Below are 6,503 nucleotides of genomic sequence, written 5' to 3'. Positions count from 1 at the left end.
AGATAGATAGATAGATAGATAGATAGATAGATAGATAGATAGATAGAAAGAAAGACAGAGGGATAGGAACGTGTCTGGCTTGGGGGCCAGGGAACTTCTGTTCTGGTCTACCTCTTCCCCACCCCCCTACAATGCCCCTAGGCTTTCATGTTTGTGTTCATCCCAGAGTCATGGGACCCTTTTCAATCTAGCTGCCCCCACCTGGTGACAGCATGAGCAGGGCAGGGAGCATGATGGGGCTGATGCTTGCTGTTCCAATCCTCCCTCCATGCAGGGGACAGCCCCTAGCTGGCCCTTAAGAACGGAGGTAAGGGTTGGGGGAGGATTGGAGACAAAGCCAGACCCAGGCCATGGGTGCGCTGCCACAAAACCACTCTAGATTGTAGCTGGCTGAACAAATGACAGTCAGTCACTTTCCGTTTGCTGCCTGGAGCCTTGCACTAGACACTTTTATCTGCATGAGTTCGTTACACCTGCCCCACAGCTGTGTGCGCCCGCGTGCGTGCGCAACCATGATGGGGAGCAGAGAAGCGTGGGGCTGCCGCAGCGAGCCTCATTTTCCAGAGAGAAACAGCTCCAGGAGAGAGCGAGATCCCTTGGACAGGGTCACACAGGCAGGAAGCCACAGTCATGGCTGGAATCTGAGCACTGGAGAATCATATACAGGTAACCGCTGTGCCCAGCTCCCTCCCAAAGACTTCATGATGGCCCTGGGGTGGCAAGAATGATAGTCTAGTGGCTGACTCTTATGGGGCACCTATGTGAGCCGAGCTCCACGTGCTCCGTGTGCCTTAGAAAGGTTGTCTTCAGAAGGTGTGTCTGTTGTTATGCCCATTTTACAGAGGAGGGAATCGAGGCACGGAGAAGGCACCGTCACATTGGAAAGAGCAGACAGGGAGCAGAGCTGAACCTTGAGCCCTCTGAGCAGGTGCTCAGGGAGGGCAGAGCGAGCTTCTGTCGCCAGGGTTTGTGCTGGGCACCGGGGTGACGGCTGTGACCGCAGCAGCCTCACAAACATGAAAGCCTCAGGGAAAGGAAGAAAAGCAGGGTGGCGGGACTGGGAAGGGGTTGTGGGGCAGGGGGCAGGTAACTCCGTTGGGGTGGGCAGGGAGGGCTGCTCGGAGGAGGGGACTTGGCTGAGACCTGAGGGCTAAGAGGGAGCCCGGCTTGCAGAGTTCTTGGGGAAGGGTGTCTCAGGTAGAGGGACGAGCAAGCACAAAGGCCTCAAGACGGGAACAAGTTAGGTGTGTTTGAGGAACTGAGAAAAGGAAGTGAGACTGCGAAGGCAGAGAGGGAGGGGAGAGCAAGGTTCGGAAGGGGAGAGGGTTTCTAGGCAGCCCCAGGAGACTCAGGAGTGGAGGGAGGGATGTGGGGCGTGGTCTCCAAGGCAGGGTTCACTGCCAACCTCTCCTCCTGGGTCCTGAGGAGTCCAAACACCTCTTCCCCTTCTCCACGCAGGCAGTCTGCACTGTCCACTTCCCCTGCAAGAGCTACAGTCCAACCCCAGCTCCCCCATTACCACAGGGCTCATGGGTCCCTTCTGAGCGGGAAGACAGGGCTCTTGCATGCAGTCCTGCCTCAGACATTCATTCGTTAATTCCTCTGTCCACTCGCCCATCAGATGTGGATTTGCCACAGGTCTTTGGTTTTGCAGGTCCCTCTGCCCGAAACATTTATCCTGCAAGGCTCTGCTTCCAATGGCGCTTCTTCCAAGATGCCTTCCCTGACCACCCCCAGCTAATTTAGCCCCCTTATCACCCTGTGAGCAACTGTACTGCTCTTCATGATAAAACAGGATCGGTTGGTGCTCCCAGGGGCCCTCTCTATATGTGTAAGAGATAGATCTACCCTTCTCATTTTTCTTTTGGGAACCATCCTTCCCTTCTCTTTGCGTGATTTGTTTGTGTCAACCCCGTTCCCGAAATAAGCATATCATCCAGGTAAAGCCAATGAGAGACAGCTGCAGGACTTTTGCTGGAGCTCCCGGAAAGCTAAGTTTTGCTCCACTCTGCTTGCTTACCTGGTGGGCTGCAAGGTTGGAGCTGCTGGGGGAGGAGAGGACCTGCTGAAAATGAAATCAATATTGAGGGAAGAAAAGGTGAAAGAAGGAGAGATGCACAGTCCTGAGTGAATTGTTTGAGCACCTGGATTCAGCCGTACCTGCAATCCAAACTCCCCCCCAGACTTTTCCATTATAAGAACCAATATGTTCCCTTTGTGCTTAAGCTAGTTTGGGTTTCAGTAGCAATAGACAGTCTAACTGATAAAGTCTTGAAGATATGCAGGCAGTCAAGCTTAGGTACTTTCCCCTTGACGGATGTGGGCTGGGGCTTCCCTCATTCAGAAGCCACGCCCCCTCTAGAGTTTCCTTTTCTACAAGGCCTGAGTGTTTGGGATTCACTCAACCTGAGGCAAAAAAGCAGAATCCAAGTGTGAGGCCAGAGAGGGGGTCACTACAAAAGCAGCCACACAACCAGCAGCAGGAACTGGGAATCTGCATTGTTAATAAGCAAATCCATTTGCCTTCCCTCTTCTGGGTGGGCTGAGCCCTGATTTTATTAGCTTGTTTTTCTTAGCTCTGTCCATGTGTTCAGGGAAAGTATGTAAGCCAGTCATGGTTCTCTCGTCTCCTGGTCAGTGACTGGTTCTGGAAGAAGCTGTGACTAACCACTTCCCAGCAGACTTATTCTCACATGTGGGGATTCCTGGGGTAGAATGGTTTTGCTCCTAAAAAGTAACGCAAGGGAAAGAAACTTCCCTTTTCTGCCTCCCACAGAAAGTACAGCCCTGTGAGGAGGCACTATTTGACATTGGATTTGACTTTCTGGAACTCTTCATCTGAAGTAGAATCATGGTAGACTCTGTGTCTAGTTTTCCCCTCCATCCGTGTGGGAGGAAAAAAGGGGGTGCCATTCACACTCGACTGGTTTAACAAAGAAAAAACTCACAAACATTTAGCCTTGTCAGAATTTACATGTAGATTCTAAGTATTATTCCCAGGGCAATAAATTATTAAGTAAGACAAATCAGAATTACAGATTTTGGAAGGTCAGAGCTTCCTTTCACAAGATGTACCCATCTGTGAAGTCCCTCTGGCCTACAGAGAGTATTTGCAAGAGGAGTTTTATGATGCTGAGGAGTGTCTGATTTTCTGCAGCTGCGAAGAAAGATCATTTTTCTACTTATCTTTCTGCAGTTTCTTCGACCAGCACTTAGAAGAGCCCTGTAAGTACCAAGAGCGAAACCAGAGAGGCCAAACACTTAAAATAGGGGAGGGAAATGGGCAGAGTAGGATTTTAGCAAAAGGAACTTAAGGTTGTAATGTTTCGCATCTGTAGGAAATGATGGCTAGAACTGTAGCAGCCATATTGCCACCTTGAGGGATGACGCTGCCCACGTGCCAAGGAATCTTAGTCCATGAGAACACCATTCAACTGAAGCAATGACCACTGTAGAACCTCCCTATCTTGGTGAGATTCGTTGTTTTATAAAATAATAGAGGCCTTTATTTTTTTAAAGATATTTGGCATCTCTTCTTCCCTTACTTGCATCCCTACGTGATGCCCCCAGAGCGAAGGATGCCCAGGAGACAGCAAGGGAACTTCAACAGTATGGCCCATGCAGTGCTCAGACGGCTGCCCTCGCCAGGCATGGTCCTGGCCGTCCACATGAGATCCCTTCCATTCCCTCCAGGCCCAGTTGCTGTTGGCATCATAGGGCTGATTATGGTTCCTGTATTCTGCAGAAGGGCTTGGTAATTGTTTTTCTTTTTTAACTCTAGCCACCAACCCATAACATTTAGCTAAGGTCACTCCCAGAACATACATGTCATCAACCCTGATAATTTAGCAGTGACGGTAGAAAAATATCAGAACCATGATCGCCTTTGGGCATGGGGTGGGGATTACCTGGGCAGGGTAATTTTGTGGGGTGATGGAACTGTTCCTTCCCTGTACAGGGGTTGGTATGACGCAAATATGCACCCATCAAAACTCAGCAACATGCGTTTAAGATATGCGCATTTCATCGTATGCAAATTTTACCTCAAAAAAGAACTGTAGACATCGAATTCCAATTAGTGATGTGCATGCTGAAATGTTTAAGAGTTAAAAGTGCTGATGTCTGCTTTAAAATCCTTCCCTTGAACTCATTTAAAAACCCAACGAAGAAATCATAGGCTTGATGAATGAACAGAGGACAGACTGAGTATGCAATAAAGCAAAATGTAGAAAAATGTTAACAATCGTAGAATCTAGATGATGGGTACATGGGTGTTATGGTAAGATTCATTCACCTTCTCGGTAGGTTAGAAAGTTCTCCTAACTCAGGGGCGCCTGGGTGGCTCAGTGGGTTAAGCCCACTCTTGATTTTGGCTCAGGTCATGATCTCAGGGGTCCCAGGTTGGGGCTCCACGCTCAGCGGGGAGTCTGCTTGTCCCTCTCCCTCCATCCCTCCCCCCGCACTTCTCTCTCTTCTCTCAAATAAATACATAAATCTCTCTCTCTCTCTTTTTTTTTTTAAAGAAAGTTCTAATTCAATGTTGGCAGTGGAGGGGAGGAGGGGAAGCCTATGTACAGAGAGTAGGAAATCAGGCCCACTGCTGTGGCAGATCCTCAAAATCGTGATGGCTCACACCAGGCGGAAGTCTGGATCTTTCTCGGTGATAGCCCCCAGGCTCTTCTCTCCTACCGGGGGGCGCTGCCCGGGGTGTGGTTCTCAGTGTGCAGCCCCCAGGCCCATGGTCTAGGCCGAGGGAGGGGAAAGGCCAGAAGGAGACATGGAGATCTGCCTGCGATTGAGAGTTACGAGGATAACTAAGAGAGAAGCCAAAAGTGATGATAGTGATAATTATAACAAGAGCCAACATCTGCCCTTCCGACGCCCAGGCCCTGCTCCAAGGGCTTTACAGGAGTTCATCCACCCGTTTCTGACAACCCGGCGAGGTAGGTACTGCTGTTGTTTTCATCTACGGATGTGAAGCTGAGGCCCAGGGAGGTGGACGGTGTCCTTACCTCACGGGGAGGCCTGGTGTGGATCGAATCCTCATCCCCCGCAGCCCCCCGCAGCCCCGGGGCAGGAAGTCAACGGGGAAGGGCTTTGTGGGTAACACTGATGTATCAAAACCCGGAGGCATCAACATCTTGTTTTTGTTTTGTTTTGTTTTGTTTTTTAAGATTTTATTTTATTTATTTGACAGAGAGAGAGAGAGACAGCTAGAGAGGGAACACAAGCAGGGGGAGTGGGAGAGGGAGAAGCAGGCTTCCCGCGAAGCAGGGAGCCCGATGCGGGGCTCGATCCCAGGACCCTGGGATCATGACCTGAGCCGAAGGCAGACGCTTAACGACTGAGCCACCCCCAGGTGCCCCCATCAACATCTTGTTAAGAGATGGGGAGATGGTGACGGAAGGGTGCTGAGCAGCCGTGAGGACTGCCTGCCGGCCTCTGGAGGCCAGGAGTGGTCCACACGGGCACACCCACCCGCAGGGGCCTGTCCCGGCGACAGGCCAGGTCTCCAATCCGCCCTTGAAGACAATAGAGACAAGAGCCCCATGGCAGACGTTGAGAAGCCTGTGCTCTGGGCCAGGAGCTGTTCTGAGTGTTATAGGACAGAGAACCGGTTCCAAACTCAGGTTCTTCGGCTGCTTGCCACTCAAAAATCAATACTTGAGAGACAAGTGATGGTGGGAAAGGAAAAGTTTCTTTATTCAGGGAGCCGGCAACCTGGGAAGACGGTGGATGGAAGTCTCAAGACCGTGCTCCCCATCCAGGGTGGGCCGGGGGGAGCCGGAGGGTTTTACCAGGGAAGTTGTTTCCAATGCGGTCAGGCCTTATCTCCGGGGAAAGTTTGGTCTTTCACTTCTCAAGGCAAGTGATCTGCAAATCTCAAGGAAAGTTGGTTCTGTGCAGAGTGAGGGCCTTAGGTCCGCAAGCAAGCAGCACGTAAATGTGAAGCAAGTCCTCCTTTGGGACCTGTCGGAATGCCGTGGCCTAAGCACCACACGGCCTCAGCTTACTCGATCCTCCCAACAACGAGGACGAGGAGGGGACACGGAAGCATGGCGCGGAGATCCCAGGAAAAACCATTGCACTGGGGACTCCCACGAGACACTGTGGCCCAAAAGGACCCCTGCAGACTAATGCCAAATCAAACAGCAGACTGCCCCAAGGGTGGACATTTACTTGACTCATTTCCAGTGCCCTCGCTTCAAATCTCAGTGGCGGAAGCCACAATGTCCATGTAGAAGTGCTGAGAGTGTCGGGGGCGGGGGGGCGGGGACACAGCATGGAGGAGCCAATGGGCACTCGTCTCGATCTGCAAAATGGGGATAATTAGGGCATTTATTAGAGAATCCACTGAGGCTGGGGAGCTTCCGTGTGGGGAGAACTCGGGGCACAGCAGACCCTCTCTAATGCCAGCTATTGTGAGCACTGTGATTATTGCCTTGATAGAAGTAGAGGAAGGAAGGAAGGAAGGAAGGAAGGAAGGAAGGAAGGAAGGAAGG

General features: G+C 51.3%; 1 long non-coding RNA gene across 2 annotated transcripts in view; it reads left to right on the top strand.

Annotated features, from left to right (window-relative positions):
• Positions 1-6,503, top strand: part of LOC118022892 — a 49,963-nt gene that overhangs the window by 24,801 nt on the left and 18,659 nt on the right. Inside the window, exon 1 of one of the 2 annotated variants that reach the window (XR_004682588.1) lies at positions 1,129-3,470. The exons of the other annotated variant lie outside the window; for it this stretch is intronic. This is a non-coding gene — a long non-coding RNA (uncharacterized LOC118022892). Of the gene's footprint in view, positions 1-1,128; positions 3,471-6,503 lie in introns of those variants that run through there. 2 annotated transcript variants of the gene reach the window in all.

Source organism: Mirounga leonina, unplaced genomic scaffold (genome assembly GCF_011800145.1).
Source record: "Mirounga leonina isolate KUSES-001 unplaced genomic scaffold, KU_Mleo_1.0 Mir_177, whole genome shotgun sequence".
Taxonomy (NCBI): domain Eukaryota; kingdom Metazoa; phylum Chordata; class Mammalia; order Carnivora; family Phocidae; genus Mirounga; species Mirounga leonina.
This window is presented reverse-complemented; position numbering and strand designations above follow the sequence as displayed.